Source organism: Pristiophorus japonicus, chromosome 20, assembly GCF_044704955.1.
Source record: "Pristiophorus japonicus isolate sPriJap1 chromosome 20, sPriJap1.hap1, whole genome shotgun sequence".
NCBI lineage: Eukaryota > Metazoa > Chordata > Chondrichthyes > Pristiophoridae > Pristiophorus > Pristiophorus japonicus.
The window spans coordinates 81,361,871-81,379,790 of NC_091996.1; the positions used below are offsets into that span (position 1 = coordinate 81,361,871).

Below are 17,920 nucleotides of genomic sequence, written 5' to 3' on the forward strand. Positions count from 1 at the left end.
CTAAATGGCCACCTCCTGTTCCTATGTGTAAAGTCTGGGAAACACTGGATCAATTCCTGCCACACTCACAGCCTTCCTAAATATAGCACCGTCTTTCTATTCTCATAAAACCAGGTCCTGAAGTATAGGCCAGCTGTGCAGGCTAAAGCTCTGGTTATGTTCCGAACATTGCTGCAGTATTTCCGTAATGTAGTGGTTATTAGATTCACCTCACACGCGAAATGTCCCTGGTTCAAAACTGCGCGGAAACATTTTGAAAACATGTTCAATTAAATATTTGAAGAAATGGATTTATTCATATTAGTGGTTCAATATTAACAAAAAACAATGTCCCACAACCTTATTAAATTTTCTGATATCTCTGTTCAGTTCTGTATACACTCAAACTGAATGCTCATAAAAGTATTGGAGTGGGAACTCACTGGATAACAGCACAGCTGGCAATGTTTGTGGAATATATTCGCGCAGCCAAAACGCACAATGACAACCTGGAATCGTGCAGCACCGAATCCATGGGGAAAAACAGTTAAATGCTTCGTACCTGGGTGGGCTCGAACCACCAACCTTTCGGTTAACAGCCGAACGCGCTAACCCATTGCGCCACAGAGACTGACGCAATTGCACACTGCAAGACATCCCAAACCAGGGTGTCAGTCAGTTAAAGCTTCAGATTGCTCTGACCGGGATGGAACTTGTCCACTCTCAGTTGTACTTTTCCCAAGTAAAGGGTGGGACATTCATTGTGGATGTGTGGAAGCCAAACACTTTAATCTTTTTTAACTGGACACTCTCCACTAAGGACTGCCGTGTCTCTCTCCATCCTCCTGTCATTGTTTCCTGTCTTATCCCATAAGTTCCCCCTTTCAACTCAATCCACTCATTAAGAAATGACTGGACTTCAACTGGAATATCCCCTGAGCCTCCCATTACTAACTGAAGATCCCTTTAATCACGACAATTAAGAGAATGCTCACCCCTCGAACTGATGTGTGGGAAACACTTCTTCCAACAACTCAGCCAACTTTCTGCTTCATGTCGGGGGCTTCGAATGAGCTAACGAACTTTTGAAAATCACGTCGGGGTCACCAAAATGTTGTAAATGGCTGTCTTGCTCTTTTCACTTCTTTGCTTTTAACGTCGAATTACCCGCACACACTCCGTTGTAGGAAAGGCAGGATCGGATCTTTTAGTTCAACATTCATACTCAGCAAACCAAATATGAAAGTTACTGAGAACACTTCACAAAGGCAGCTTGCTTCGATTTCCGTGGCTGCTTGAGACACACACCTTCCAAATGTCCAGTGTCTCTGATGTCTGTGTCTCTGCAGTCCATACTGCAGTCATCTTTATACTGAAAAAGCCTTTGAACTCTTATTCTTTGCATTTAGACAATCCAGACGAACTGCTTTCTGAATCGTTTAACAGACAGACTTAATATTGCTTGTTTAACCTACAGATCTCATTATATAGTTACAAGTTTAAACTCAAATACAGAACATACAGACATCGTCAAATCGTTTAGTCCTGAATTTCCATTATTCCCACCGTAACAAGGTACTCAAATATATAACATCCAGACAATGACCAGTTACTCATCTCACTGGCTGAAGGCACCACATTGTCGAACAGTCTCTTTTCCATCCAAACTTCAATCTTCCTGTTTTTTAATCCAAACTTCAGACTGCGTGCTGAAGCAAAGAGTTCAGCAATGCGGGACTGTGCTCCCACAGAGCACAGGATTTGACAACGAGACTTGTCGATCAAGCATCAATGATAAAGGCAATAAAATTGCCCACCAGCACCAGGTATCTTTGACTTGTTTGTCCCAAATTTTCAGCAGCTGGGACAACAAGAATTGAGGTTCCACTGAGATTTGAACTCAGATTGCTGGATTCAAAGTCCAGAGTGCTCACCATTACACCATGGAACCAACCACACAAAAATCTTTGAAAAAATTCTCAAAAACAACAAAATCATCGCCACCATTACACTTTGGCTCGGCCTTTTCTCATGTCTCGCATCAGTTTTCCCTCTTTAAGCTCTGCTAGTTATCGATGCAGAGCAATTCACACAGATGCTGTCGAGGCTATGGTTTCTCAAGTAGCTGTTTCTGTTTCACACTGTTCATCACAGCTTGTACTTCAGTCTTGCCAGGTAAAAAGTGCGTTTGCATTGCAATGCATTAATGTAAAATGCTTGGCATGAAAAGAAAACGTTTTGTCGAGTGCGAAGATTCACTAGACTGATTCCCGGGATGGCAGGACCGACATATGAGGAGAGACTGGATCGACTGTGCCTTTATTCACTGGCGTTTAGAAAGATGAGATGGGATCTCATAGAAACATATAAAATTCTGATGGGACTGGACAGGTTAGATGCAGGAAGAATGTTCTCAATGTTGGGGAAGTCCAGAACCATGGAACACAGTTAAAGCCATTTAGGACCGAGATGAGGAGAACCTTCTTCACTCAGAGAGTTGTTAACCTGTGCAATTCACTACTGCAGAGAGTTTTTGATGACAGTTCGTTGGATATATTCAAGAGGGAGTTAGATGTGGCCCTTACGGCTAAAGGGATCAAGGGGTATGGAGACAAAGCAGGAAATGGGTACTGAGGTGAATGATCAGCCATGATCTTATTGAGTGATGGTGCAGGCTCGAAGGGTCGAATGGCCTACCCCTGCAAGTATTTTCTGTGTTTCTTTGTTTCTGTGCAGTGCCTGCATTTCAAACAGCATTGCTTTTATTGATCCTGCGGAATGCATATTGCACAGATAATCTCAGCACACATTGTGCAGACAAAGGCAGCATTAGACAACAAAGTGATTTGTCCTCCGCTGATTTGTAGCAGATAACTGACGGTTGAACACACGATTTGACAACTAGACTTGTAGATCAAGCATCAATGACAAAGGCAACAAAACTGGCCACCAGCACCAGGTGTCTTTCACTTGTTTGTCCCAAATTTTCAGCAGCTGGGACAACAAGCATTCAGGTTCGACTGAGATTTGAACTCAGATCATTAAATTTAGAGTCCAGAGTGCTCACCATTACACCATGGCAACAACCATGACAAAATCTTTGAAACATTTCTCAAAAACAACAAAACCATCTGCAACATTACACTTTGGCTCGGCCTTTTCTCATCCACACCGTCAGTTTCCCCACTTTACGCTCTGCTAATTATCGATGCAGAGCAATTCACACAGATACCGTCGAGGCTATGGGTTCTCAAGTAGCTGTTTCTGTTTCACATTGTTCATCACAGCTTGTACTTCAGTCTTGCCAGGTAAAAAGTGCGTTTGCATTGCAATGCATTAATGTAAAATGCTTGGCATGAAAAGAAAATGCAAATTTTTTCGAGTACAAAACATGCAGTGCCTGCATTTCAAAAGCGTTGCTTTTATTCATCCTGCTGAATGCATATTGCACAGATAATCTCAGCACACATCGTGCAGGTAAAGGCAGCATTAGATAAAAAACTGGTTTCTCCTCCGCTGATTTGTAACAGGTAACTGATGGTTGAACACATGATTTCACAACTAGACCAAGCAACACTGACAAAGGCAACAAAACTGCCCACCAGCACCAGGTGTCTTTCACTTGTTTGTCCCAAATTTTCAGCAGCTGGGACAGCAAGAATTGAGGTTCCACCACAATTTGAACTCAGATCACTGGTTTACTGAGTCCAGAATGCTCACCATTACACCATGGAACCAATCATGCCAAAGTTTTTGAAACATAGAAACATCGAAACATAGAAACATAGAAAATAGGTGCAGGAGTAGGATGGCAAAAATTCGTGGGACAACCTCCCCTGTGTTTGGACTCATTGGAAAGGAAATTTAATTTAGAACTATCAACCAGAAAGTTTGGGATCCTAACTGGAAGAAACTACGAGTTTTAATCGAATTTGGGATTTTACAAGGCAGATTGGGTCCGTGTGGAAAGGGCTGAGAACTAAAAGATCGTTCAAAGAAACCAGTTTGGGTATTGAAACTGTCTGGGATATTGAAGCTGAACAAATTGTCTGGGGAATTGTGTAAACTCGAAAACCCATCTCCCCGGGAGACATTAACATAGCAACAATCAACCCAGAGATAGCCAGCCATCACTCAGAGCAGGAAACCCATCCAGCGTATACATAATGACAATGGCCCATCCAGCCCGCATGGAAAATCCAGGACATTGCAAACACCAAAAATCTAATTTTCCCGATCAAGAAACAAATTCAAAAGATCGACACATCCGAGACAGGTTACCATTAATGGGCCCGCCAAAATATAACAGAGATATCAAGCCCGCCAAAATTAAAATCAAAGAATCGGGGCTCATTTGGCGCGCAGATTAGAACGGCTCCCAAAGTATAACTGGGGCCCTGTTTTTTAACGAAAGAAGGAGAAGGGGAACGAGGGAAAAAGAAGAGAGACCACTGCAGCAGTTTGTAATAAGCCTTCCAGAGAGCTTGCTACACAGCCTCCTATGCAGGTCTTCTGAGCTCCAACATCTTCAGCCTCGACGACACTCCTGGACCACACTGCCCTGCGACCGAAGGAGAAGAAAGAACATCATCACAGCAGAGAAAGCAGTTCCCAGTAACTTCCGACATCATCATCGCAGCAGCAACTGACCACAGCCAATGTGGTAACATCGAAAACACCGCGACCGACAAATTCTAAGATAAACAGTCCTCAAGAAGAAACCAAAGATTCGAAAGTTTCCCCTCTACAATCTGTTCCTCGATACCAACAGGTGAAACATTACCCAAAAGAACTTTAAAACCAATTGCTGACGGAAGAAAGTGGGTACTTACCCATAAATCCAATACGCGCCCTGCCGCATCAGCGGACACCACCCAACTGAAGACTATGCAGCAAGAAGTCTTTCACAACATTCAGGGTATGGCAAGCAGAACTGACAGAGTCCAGTGAACCCCAAAATTGCGAACCACCGCCAACTGACAATAAGAGGATTGGTGAGCATAATCCCTGTTTGCCCGAGAGTTTGACCTAGTCAGAGTTAGGCATTGGGATGTGGGAGGTGTATTATTATTCTGTAACCCCATGAATGTTTGGTAAAGTGTTTTTTTATTCTAGTAATTACAAGCTTGACATTGTACATTCTTATTCTTGTTAAAATTGAGGTTCTTTGCACCAAAACTAGTTGTCTCTTGTTCTTTGTCACATCGCCAAATAAATCTAAAGTCTAGAACCCAGGAAGTGCGAGCGATTCAATCTGCTCAGAAGGTCAGAGATGAACCTGATCCCACACACCACCCCCAAGAGAATGGCGACCGCGGCAGGACTTTGGTGTAAAGGATGTGATGCAGAGATTGCTGTTTTGGAGGAAAGAACCAAGATGACAGAAAGGATTTCCTCCGATGTGTATAAGAAAGTGAATGTCACTCATCAATGCTTGAAACTATCATTAAGGAAGAAATAGCGGGACATCTAGATAGGAAGAGTGCAATCAAGCAGACGCAGCATGGATTCATGAAGGGGAAATCATGTTTAACTAATTTACTGGAATTCTTTGAGGATATAATGAGCATGGTGGATAGAGGTGTACCGATGGATGTGGTGTATTTAGATTTCCAAAAGGCATTCGATAAGGTGCCACACAAAGGTTACTGCAGAAGATAAAGGTACGTGGAGTCAGAGGAAATGTATTAGCATGGATAGAGAATTGGCTGGCTAACAGAAAGGAGAGAGTCGGGATAAATGGGTCCTTTTCGGGTTGGAAATCGGTGGTTAGTGATGTGCCACAGGGATCGGTGCTGGGACCACAACTGTGCACAATATACATAGATGACCTGGAGGAGGGGACAGAGTGTAGTGGAACAAAATTTGCAGATGACACAAAGATTACTGGGAAGAAAGCGGGTTGTGTAGAGGACACAGAGAGGCTGCAAAGAGATTTAGATAGGTTAAGCGAATGGGCTAAGGTTTGGCAGATGGAATACAATGTCGGAAAATGTGAGGTCATCTACCTTGGGAAAAAAAACAGTAAAAGGGAATATTATTTGAATGGGGAGAAATTACAACATGCTGTGGTGCAGAGGGACCTGGGGGTCCTTGTTCATGAATCCCAAAAAGTTAGTTTGCAGGTGCAGCAGGTAATCAGGAAGGCGAATGGAATGTTGGCCTTCATTGCGAGAGGGATGGAGTACAAAAGCAGGGAGGTCCTGCTGCAACTGTAAAGGGTATTGGTGAGGCTGCACTTGGAGTACTGCGCGCAGTTTTGGTCACCTTACTACAGGAAGGATATACTAGCTTTGGAGGGGGTACAGAGACGATTCACTAGGCTGATTCCGGAGATGAGGGGGTTACCTTATGATGATAGATTGAGTAGACTGGGTCTTTTCTCGTTGGAGTTCAGAAGGATGAGGGGTGATCTTATAGAAACATTTAAAATCATGAAAGGGATAGACAAGATAGAGGCAGAGAGATTGTTTCCACTGGTCTGGGAGACTAGAACTAGGGGGCACAGCCTCAAAAGATGGGGGAGCCAATTTAAAAGCGAGTTGAGAAGGAATTTCTTCTCCCAGAGGCTTGTGAATCTATGGAATTCTCTGCGCAAGGAAGCAGTTGAGGCTAGCTCATTGAATGTATTCAAGTCACAGATAGATAGATTTTTAACCAATAAGGGAATTAAGGGTTATGGGGAGCGGGCGGATAAGTGGAGCTGAGTCCACGGCCAGATCAGCCATGATCTTGTTGAATGGCAGAGCAGGCTCGAGGGGCTAGATGGCCTACTCCTGTTCCTAATTCTTATGTTCTTATTTAATGGGTGCTTGGTCTGTTGCGCGCTGAGCATCCAGGATACGCTGCGGCCCTGGACACCCAGCAAGGACCATAAGGAATCAGTAGAAAAGGCAATTTGGTTGGCCTGCCTGCAGCGACAGGTCCAACTCCGAGATAAGAACATCGAGTCACTGCAGGCAGAACGATGTGAATGTGCAGAAACATCACATGACAGGGCTATGGCAGAAGAAAGGTGTGGAGAGAACTCCGGAAGCTAAAACATGGAAAGACACAGCGAATGGAAAGGTTCAAAAACAGCCAGAACTATTTACAGTGTCAGGTTACCGAGGCTAAGAATAATGAAAAGATACTGTGGGAGGAAAACACTCGCCTCACCCTTCAAGTAAAAGAGTTGGAGGAGAAGTTAAGAGACGTACAGCAGCTTATAAAGTAGCCAGCACGATTGAGTCAGGAGACCACGGTCCCTGCCAGCAACAAATCAAAAGTTTAACCCTTGCTCTGTCCAAGGCAAAAGGCATGGTATTCCTAATAAACCTGGGTACGGCCCGGGTAAACCTGGAACAGAAGGAGGAAACTGTTCAATCACCACCTGTGGTGCCGGTGACTATACCGGTTCGGCAGCAGGAGGGTGAACGAGTTGTGGGGCGGACAGGGATAGCGGACCACCACCACCTGTGGCACCGAGTTTCAGCTTGGCTTGGCAGCAGGGAGGAGGGGTAGGCGAGCCAGAACAGGAAGGGCCAGAACCAGGGCCAATGTGCCCAGTCCGGCAACAAATGTTTGGCCCGCCCACCGGTGCTGGGGGTCTGGGGCCCCTGGAAAGTCAGTTTGTGGTTCCCCACACGACCCAACAGCTTAGGGCTATGATAAGTCACCTGGGAAAGCTCACCCCAAAGGGGGACACCTCGGTCCACTTTATGGAAGTGGAACAGGCAGGGGATATTAACGCGTGTGATGATGCCGAGATAGCAAATATGCACCTCCTCTCACTGGACAGCAAGCTGTACAGGTTCCTATCTGCCGAGAGCAAAAGGGGGCAGAGGACATGTGCTGCTGTCCAGGAAGATATTCGAGAAGCCATGGGCTGTAATGATGGGAGTCCCTTCTCCAGACCCATGGAAGTGTAGCGCAGGGAAGAGTTCTCCTGCCCCTGCCCAAAAGACCGAGACTGAGAAGCCAGCCCCTCCCCACCCGTTTGATATATTTCTGACTGCGCTGCGAACAATGCTGGATGGCTCTGGGAGGGTAGCCACCGCCACCGGTACCGAAATCCCATCTGCCCCATCCCAGCCAAAACAGTGACTAGAACAGACACAGCCTGTTCCCCTGTGTTCCCTCGAGTACGATGCGTGGGGGAGACCGACTGTTCAGATGGAGGTGGAAAAGGTGAAAGGGACTGACCTGCTGGATACCGGTGCATCAAGCACCCTTGTCTATGTAAATAACCCCACCGCCTCACCTCTGTCTAGCGGGGTCCCCTAGAGCTTGGTGGGTTTCACAGGCACCGAGAAGGTTGGCTCTTTCTCCGTTCCGTTCTCTATTCGTTTCGGAACACTCCACACCAAATGGACTTGTGTCCTGATGAAGTGGGAACAGGAAGGGAGAGGGATCCTGGGGGCTGACTTCATTCGAGGCCATGGGATCCTCGTGGATTTAAGAAACCATTGTCTTTCGGGGTCAGTATGTATGGGACAGGAGAGTGATGTGATGGTTATCCCAGAAAAATGGGGAAAAGGGACGGTGTGTACCATGAAGCCAAGGAGTGTTACAACCTTGAATCACTGGTCAGTAACACTCCAATGGAGTACCAAGAGTATGTGAGGGCAAACCTTGCAGCTTTTGCCACTCACAAACACGACTGTGGGAGGATAAACGGGGTCGAGGTTAGCATAGATGGGGACCCTATGACCCGACCGTAGAAACAGTATAACTTCCCCAGGGAGGCGGAGGCAGACATGGAAACAGCCTTGGGTTCTTTAGTGAAACAGGGGTATTGAGACCAATAGCTACCCATGTGAACTCTCCGTTGTGGCCGGTTAAGAAACGGGACAACACCTGGAGAGCCACGGTGGACTATCGAGTACTCAACCGTAACATCCCTGGCTGTGCACCCACGGTTGCTGCCGTTGGATGACCTCATTGGAAGTATCCCAGCCTCCGCGACCACCTTCACGGTGCTGGATATTTCCAACGGGTTTGGTCCATACCTTTAAGAAGAGAAGGTCAGTACAAGTTTGCTTTTACCTTTAAAGGACAGCAATACACTTGGAACTGTCTCCCTCAGGGCTTCCACAACAGCCCCAGTATTTTCCATCAATGTATAGCCAACTGTTTAAAGAGCCTCAGCAGACCCCAGCAGCTGGTACAGTGTGTGGATGACCTGCTCCTATTCACCGATGAGGGGGAGGAACATGGTCCACTGCTGGCTGAACTGCTGGAGCTGCTGAAAGAAGAAGGGTTTAAAGTGAATCCCACAAAGGCACAGATCGGCCTGAAGGAAGTAAAATTCCTGGGATTGGCTGTGCGCGCTGGGGAAAGGGCCATTGACAAAGCTAGAAGGGAAGCAGTGCAGAAGTTACCAGCCCCCAACACAGTGACAGGAGTAAGATCTTTTCTCGGGCTAACCGGGTACAGCAGAGATCTCATTGAGGATTATGCAGCCACAGCAGCCCCTCTGCTCCGACTCCGACACAAGGGAGTGGAGTGGGAATGGGACGAAGGTTGCGAGGCAGCATTTATCCAACTCAATAAAGACCTGCAGACCGTGCCAGCTCTCGGGGCTATTGTTGGGGGTAAAGAGTTTTTCCTGGAGGTAGCAGCCAGTGGGGACAGCCTGAGTGCAGTACTGCTCCAAGAGCGGCACGGCCGGCTGAGACCAGTGGTCTACTCCTCCAGGATACTCACGGATGTGGAGAAGGGATACTCCAACTTTGAGAGGCACCTCCTAGCCACTCACTGGGCTGTGAAAAGATCACTGATCTTCACAGGGGATCCCCTATCACACTCCTTACCTACCATACGCCCATCCAAATGCTCCTGGACAGGAGGATCAAGGACGGGACAGAGAGCAGTGCCCGCATTGCTCGCTGGACCCTACTCCTCTCCCAGATGGACTTAAGGGGTAAGAGTCTCTGCGAGCCAAGACTCGCAGCCAACATGATCTATCCAGGGAACGCCCACCGGTGTTCCATAGAAGGGGTATGGGAAATTAGCATAGGTTTTCGGGCTGGGTTACATCCCACAAGCCGAGAGATCTCAAGAACGGATTTGCAGGTGAACGACTCACAGGCTGTGGAGTTTATGACCCAGAGGCAGGCATTGCCCTGGTGATTAAACTCCCCAGTACGATGAGTGCCCAGCACGCTGAACTGTCAGCGGTGGTATATGTAGTCACACACCCCGAAGAATTCCCCACCCGACACACGATTTTCTCGGACAGTATGTTCACATGCAATTCGTGTATAGAGTACTTGGCTATCTGGTCCCGTCGCGGATACACATCTGCAGACGGGAGACCCCTGGCAATTAAGCCCCGACTGGAAAAGATCATGACAGCCGTGGGGGAGGAAGGGAAGATCTATATACATAAAGTGAAGGCACATTCCACCACTGAACCCCGTAGCGAGGGAAACCAGCAGGCTGACATGTTGGCCAAGCAAGGTGCGCGCACGGGCAAGCTCTAGGATCCGTACAACCCAGGCCCCATCGCAGCAGTCAGGGGCAGGATTGGGATGACAGGGAGGGTAGGGGTAGCATTGTCCCCGGACCTAAAAACGGTTCAGATCCAAGACCCCGTCCCTAAAACTGTCCTGAACACGCTAGAAAAAGGGGAAAGGGTAGACGGCCCGTACAGAAGGCATGCTGTTCAGGGGGGAGCAATGGGTAGTACCCCAACAACAGCAGAGAGAATTCCTCCAGCTGGACCACGAGGGTCCAGGAGCAGGACATCCTGGACCTGAGACCACTTGGCAACAGGTGGAACAGGCAGGGTGGTGGCCAGGACTCAGGGAAGACGTCCGCGAGTTCTGTGCCAGCTGTCTGGTGTGCGCTGCCAACAACCCCGACGCCCAGAAAAGGAAGGTGTCTATGGGACATATCAGGAGGGTAGAGGGATCCTGGCAGTCGATCCAGGTCGATTACATTGGGCCTCGACCCACCGCCCAGGGAGGTTACCAGTACTGTCTAGTGTTGGTGGATGTATTCACCAAATGGGTGGAAGCCTTCCCATGCCGAACAGCCACTGCCCTGGGAACAGCCAGGATCCTGGTCAGGGAGGTGTTCTCCCGATGGGGACTACCCCAGTACGTGGATTCCGACCAGGGGAGCCACTTCACCAGGCAGGTGATGCAGGAACCATTAAGGTGCTCAGCATCAAAGAGAAATGGCATGTCGCCCACAACCCACAGTCATCCGGGCCCGTGGAGCGTTTAAACCGCAACATCAAAGAAAGACTGCGAAAAGAGACAGGGGACTCACCCAAGAGGTGGGTAGAGGTCCGACCACTGGTCCTCATAGGGATCCGGGCCAGCCAGTCAAAGATCACGGGGTACTCCCCGTGTTAGCGTTAGTGTTTTCTTAGAAGAATCACTCAACACTCAGGGTCGGTACCAATGCTGATGCAGCTTTTATTACGCTCAGCGGGAAGGAAAAACTCAGGACCGTATCCAGGTTTCTCTTCACAGAACAAAGAGTTACATGTACCTTTATATGTTTCACAACAGTTACAAAACAGTTTACTACAGTTACACAGCCCATCACGGCTGGACACAAGCCAATCACAACGATTATAGATTACATATAGGTTCTTTTAACCCAATAGAATTCTCCTAGTATCCAGGGAACCATATGTTCGGTTATTGTCAGCTTGGGCTGATCGATGGCTTTATAGGTTCTCTCCCTAGTTCTTTCATCTGGGAGAAATAATTGGTATATAGCCTTGTTTACAGCAAATGGTTTCCCTCTTATCTTTCTTCCTGGGGAATTAATTGGTTTATGGCCTTGTTCACAGGAGATGGTTTCCTTCTTATCTCTGTCTTCCCAGGCATTCCTACAGTGGGCCTCACAGGGTTATTGCTCGGTCAGTGAACGTTCAACAGTTCACAGTTTGACTACCTGATTTCCCATAATGCCTGGGCAGCCATTTTATGTGTGTGTCCATTTAAGCTTATGTGAGTTTTAAATATCCAGCAGGTGCCTAATGCCTAAGTCTATATATATATTTCTACTCTCTACAACACCCCGTATGAGCTCATGACCGGCAGAGCCAGGCGAACCCCCACGCATGTGTTAGCCCCGGTACTCACGGAAGGTCAGCTTAGGGAAGCGAGCCGGGACAGCTTTGTCAGGAACCTGTTTGAACACATTAAACAGATTCACTGGCAGGCTGCTGACAATATGGGAAAACAGCATCGGAGCAACTGACTGCTGCTCGAGCCCCGCAAACACCACGAATGGGAGATAGGGGACCAGGTTATGGTCAGCAACTACGCTCGAGTAGGGGTTTATGAGGCACTGTACATGGGGCCGTACCACATTGTCGACAAGGCAAGCCCCATGATCTGTGCCGTGAAAATGCCTCGCCGTACAAAGTGGTTCCACATAAACCAGTGCAAACTTTTCAACCCCGGGACAGCAGCGAAACGTAAGGGACAGCCAGGAACAAGGAACCGTGCTAAAGGCAGGGACCCTCAGCCAGCAGCCTCCGACTGTGGAAATCCCACAGGGGACGTGGCAGACCCATAGACTGTACCCAGAGGGGCGGTGGACTGAGTTACTGGAGGAGCTGGGACTTGGACGCACCCCCAGGGGTCAAAACCCTGAGAAGGACTCTCCGCACACCACGGCCTAAGGCACCGTGGTCACCAGCGCCCCAATTTAAGTGGTTCAGCCCCGGGAGAGGGACCTGCCGTGAAAGGGTACCTAAGATCAAGGACCAGCCTGCGAGCAGGGACACCCAGCCGGTAGCCTCGGGCGACGAGGGAGCCCCAGAAGAGATAGTGGTGGACCAGCCACTAATTGGGGGTCCCCAGCCCACGGCCCTCAACCAGGCAGAACCCCCAGGGGACAAAATGAACCAGGCAGCCACCCCCAAAGGAGCGGTGTGCTGTATCACCGGAGGGGACATTCCCCCAATAGTGTGGGACTCAGACCCACCTCCGGTCAGGACACTCCAGGTCCTGCGGTACAGTCCGACCTACGACCGGCCCCGCTGGAAACACAGAGGCCAGGGAAGAAAAGAGAAGGACAGGAATTAACCTGGCCACCCGGAGATGGGTGGCAGATGTACATAAATAATACGATATGTGTTAAGGTATGTTTAGTAAGAATCTAGCGTAGTGTAGATTATGCGTGTAATGATTTCAGGCACCACAACCGAAAAGAAACCACACGTCTGGAAGGTGTGAAACGAGTAGAATAGGATAAGGATGTTTATATGAATATAGAAGTTAAGAGTTTCAGCCGACAGCCGGTGACTAAATAGTGACATATGTATTGGGGAAAGGAAAAGACCCCACCTTGTCGGCAGTAAAAGAGGCACTACAAGATCGATAACAACATGAACAGGGTCCTGTTCCTGCTCACCCTGATAAGGATGAGCAGTGACAGCTGAGGAGACGTGGAAGAATCCCCCATTTATGGTCTCAGGAGAGAGAGCACCGATCGTGACTGCAGCGGGTGACACCCCGGGTGTGGAAGAGCTCGCCGTGTCCGCCCACGAGGGAAGGTGGCCAGGGTGGATGGGGTCTCATTCCACCCACTACTCCAGCCAGGAAGGGTTTACCTCTGGGGAGGCCTCCGTTCCATGCCCCAGGATACGGGTCGTTGCTGCGTGGGTCAGTGTCACGGAGGGAAAACGTGTATGTTTGACTTGTAAAGGAAAGATTCCCCTGGGTAGATGGTGCTGGCTCAGGAAGCTGAGCAAGGATGTGGGGGATCAGCACTCTGACTGGGAAAGACTCGGGAATGACACGTACCGTACCATCACGGGGACACGGGGAGGAGTGAAGGTGTGTTAGAACAAGTGGTGGGAGTCTGAACAGGGAATTTACGTCTGCATGTGGTGGTCAGAGGAGATCTGTCCTGCAGACATATCAATCGCCTTTGCCAGGCAATGGCAAGATGACGGGGAAGGGATGGGGTGGGATTCCAGCCTACACGAGTGTGTGGTCCCACACTCCCCACTCCCAATTAACACCACCGAACTTATAGCACACATTAAGAAACCCCTGCCCACGACCCCGCCAGTGAGAACAATAACAGAAAGGTGTCCGACCACCACCAAGTGACTCGGGAATGGATTAGTATTGGTACCAACCGAAAAGGTGTTATACCAGGGGCTACATTATGCAGTAGCTTCAGTTATTTTAAACTTTACCGAGGTGCATATACCTGACTGGTGCCCGAAGGAAACAGAGCAGCTATACCAGGCCCTACTCAGAGAAATGTTCAAGAACTTTTATGAGTTCGAATTTGAGAATGTAGACAAAACAGATATATACATCCTGTACGCTAGGGACACCATGGGCACGGGAAGACCTAGAAGGGGCACCTTGAACGACATTTTAACTGCATATCATGCAGGATCCTCTGTGATAAATAGCCTGGACGATATCGAACTACACATGCAGATAAATGGTCTACAGAACCAACTGAGAAACATCATGAAAGAAGAAAACACAGGAGAAGGCTCAGAGCTACATGAGGACCAGGCTATGATGATCCATTGAAAGGAAATCGTGGCTGAGCTGGAAAAACATGCACAGACAGGGAATGCACTCATACGGGAGGATAGGAATGCTTCTGACCAGGTTGCACAAAACGAGGTGTGTGTGCTGTACGGGGCATGGTTGTTGGACGAGGGCCACAACAACCTGGAGGATTTAAAACAAGGTTTAGTCCCCTCCTGGATCAGTAACAAGCACCTTGCAGCCCTCCACCCGTACAGTAACTCACGAAGCCCGTGCCAGCTCGGCCTAGCTTCTGAAACTTACCCTGTCCCAGTCGATCGCGATGTTCTAATCACACCATCATGGGGATAGTACTAAGGATGTCGGTCATGGGTGGGACAGCCCTTCCCACACTGTATACAGGGTGGAGAACATTGGAGTCATTCAAGGAGGTGCACATGTTCATTTCACAGCAGTCCCACCCTATGTCATAAAGTGGGAACACGCTATGACGGGTACTGACCTCTCCGGGTGCACACATAATACTGTGTCCCCAGCACTTGAACACCTATTCTAAACCACAGTGTGGGTTTAAAGCTGCTGGTGCACAGTCTATCAACTGTACCATGGAGGTAATGGCACAAAACCATGTCCCTCCACAGGGAGCATACATCGGGGGTGGGACATATTGTGTCACCACCAGTGCGCCCCACTACCAACATGGTCACTTCTGGTGTCCGGTCAGTGACAGCAGTTTTTGCTTTGAACCCGAGGCAGAAGTTCAAGTGGCCCAGGAACGGATTGTCCCCATTCCTGAACCCTCCACTGTTCACCTCACTGTGAGAGAAAACATCACAAACCTGCAGGATTATGTTGTACATTTGGCGATGAAATTCCCCCACTACCCGAACAACTTACTGCTCTGCTAGCAGCTGTAGTAATCTCACAAAAACATTTCAATTCTCGAGAACAGAAAACAATTGAGATCGGGAGAAAGATTCTAGAGATCACAATTCCACCTTGGTGGGACATTTTCAGAAATATAGAAGTTCCTGCCGGGATCAGAATAGCTTCCCACTTTTTGGTTGTCTGTCAACTCGCGATTATTCTTTACTTATGGTGTCTCACTTGTTGAGTGAAACGCAGAGGCCGTCAGGTCAGGCACCAAAGGTGCTGTACGCTCCCTGGCCAAACTTGGGGATCGCACAGGGAGGAGTAACACCATACTACCATGAACTCATCCTTTTTTGGCGTGGAAGCAAGTCATCCTCGTTTCGAGGGACCGCCTATGATGATGATGATGATGGATACATTAACGTCCCGACAGCTCATTGACTGCAGGAGTGGGACCGTGTGGCGCTTCAGAAGACATGTCAAAAAGACAAAGTCTGATTCCGTCTCATGTGCTCCTACAATCAGGAATAGCAACAAACTAAAAATGCTTAATAATGGTTACACCTTGTCGCCACATAAACTACATAGTTGGCTTGTTGGTCTAGAGGTATGATTCTCGCTTTGGGGTTGTTGTTTGAAATATGCGAGAGGTCCCGGGTTCAAATCCCGGACGAGCCCTCATTTTGCCGCGAATTTTGAATTTGCATCGAACTTTTGCAAAGAAGGACTTGCATTTCTGCAGCGTCTGTCAGGAACTCATGATGCCCCAAAGTGCTTTACAGTCGTTGAGTTGCCTTTGAAATGTTGTCACGTGAGGAAAGATGTGCTCAAGTCACCTCACACGCACCTCAACTCTTTGTGAAGGAGATCATAGAATCATAGAAGTTTACAGCACGGAAGGAGGCCATTTCGGCCCATCGTGTCCGCGTCGGCCAACAAGAGGCTTTCCAGCCTAATCCCATTTTCCAGCTCTAGGTCCATAACCCTGCAGGTTACGGCACTTCAGGTGCACATCCAAGCACTTTTAAAATGTGGTGAGGGTTTCTGCCTCTACCACCCTTTCAAGCAGTGAGTTCCAGACCCCCACAACCCTCTGCGTGAAGAAATTTCCCCTCTAAACTTTCTATCAATTACTTTAAATTTATGCCTCCTTGTTGATGACCCCTCTGCTAAGGGAAATAGGCCCTTTCTATCCACTATATCTAGGCCCCTCATAATTTTATACACCTCAATGAAGTCTCCCCTCAGGCTCTGTTCCATGGAAAACAAATCCAGCCGATCCAATCTGTCCTCATGGCTAAGATTCTTCACTCCCGGCAACAGACTCGTAAATCTCCTCTGTATCCTCTTCAGTGCAATCATGTCCTTCCTGTAATATGGCGACCAGAACTGCACGCAGTACTCCAGCAGTGGCCAAACCTGCCCCAGCGACCCCATCTCTTGTATTCCATTCCTCGGATAATAAAGGCAAGCATTCCATATTCCTTCTTAACCACCTTATCTACCTGGCCTGCTACTTTCAGGGATCTGTGGACATGCACTGCCTGGATTCTGGGGAGGACCCAGCAGATTGGAAAACTGCAAATGTAATGCCCCTATTTAAAAAAGGAGGAAGACAAAAAGCAGGAAACTATAGACCAGTTAGCCTAACGTCTGTGGTTGGGAAAATGTTGGAGTCCATTATTAAAAAAGCAGTAGCAGGACATAGAAACATAGAAACGTAGAAAATAGGTGCAGGAGAAGGCCATTCGGCCCTTCGAGCCACACCACCATTCAATAAGATCATGGCTGATCATTCAGCTCAGTGCCCCTTTCCTGCTTTCTCTCCATACCCCTTGATCCCTTTAGCCATAAGGGCCACATCTAACTCCCTCTTGAATATATCTAACGAACTGGCATCAACAACTCTTCTGTGGCAAAGAATTCCACAGGTTAACAACTCTCTGAGTGAAGAAGTTTCTCCACATCTCGGTCCTAAATGGCTTCCCCCTTATCCCTTAGACTCTGACCCCTGGTTCTGGACTTCCCCAACATCGGGAACATTCTTCCTGCCTCTAACCTGTCCAGTCCCGTCAGAATTTTATATGTTTCTATGAGATCCCCTCTCATTCTTCTAAACTCCAGTGAATGCAGGCCCAGTCGATCCAGTCTCTCCTCATATGTCAGTCCTGCCATCCCGTGAATAAGTCTGGTGAACCTTCGCCGCACTCCCTCAATAGCAAGAACATCCTTCCTCAGATTAGGAGACCAAAACTGAACACAATATTCCATGTGACGCCTCACCAAGGCCCTGTAAATCTGCAGTAAGACCTCCCTGCTCCAATACTCAAATTCCCCAGCTATGAAGGCCAACATACCATGTGTCTTCTTCACCGCCTGCTGTACCTGCATGCCAACTTTCAATGACTGATGTACCATGACACCCAGGTCACGTTGCACCTCCCCTTTTCCTAATCTGTCACCATTCAGATAATATTCTGCCTTCACGTTTTTGCCACCAAAGTGGATAACCTGACATTTATCTACACTATACTGCATCTGCCATGTATTTGCCCATTCACCTAACCTGGGCAAGTCACCCTACAGCCTATTAGCAT

General features: G+C 48.2%; 3 non-coding genes across 3 annotated transcripts; 1 reads left to right on the forward strand and 2 right to left on the reverse strand.

Annotated features, from left to right (window-relative positions):
• Positions 1-536: 536 nt before the first annotated feature.
• On the reverse strand, positions 537-610 carry trnan-guu (transfer RNA asparagine (anticodon GUU)). The gene has a single exon. It is a non-coding gene; the product is annotated as a tRNA-Asn (tRNA).
• Positions 611-1,858: 1,248 nt separating this feature from the next.
• On the reverse strand, positions 1,859-1,930 carry trnaq-uug (transfer RNA glutamine (anticodon UUG)). Its single transcript has one exon. It is a non-coding gene; the product is annotated as a tRNA-Gln (tRNA).
• Positions 1,931-15,913: 13,983 nt separating this feature from the next.
• trnap-ugg (transfer RNA proline (anticodon UGG)) lies at positions 15,914-16,001 on the forward strand. Its single transcript is given in 2 exon segments — positions 15,914-15,949; positions 15,966-16,001. It is a non-coding gene; the product is annotated as a tRNA-Pro (tRNA).
• Positions 16,002-17,920: the final 1,919 nt, after the last annotated feature.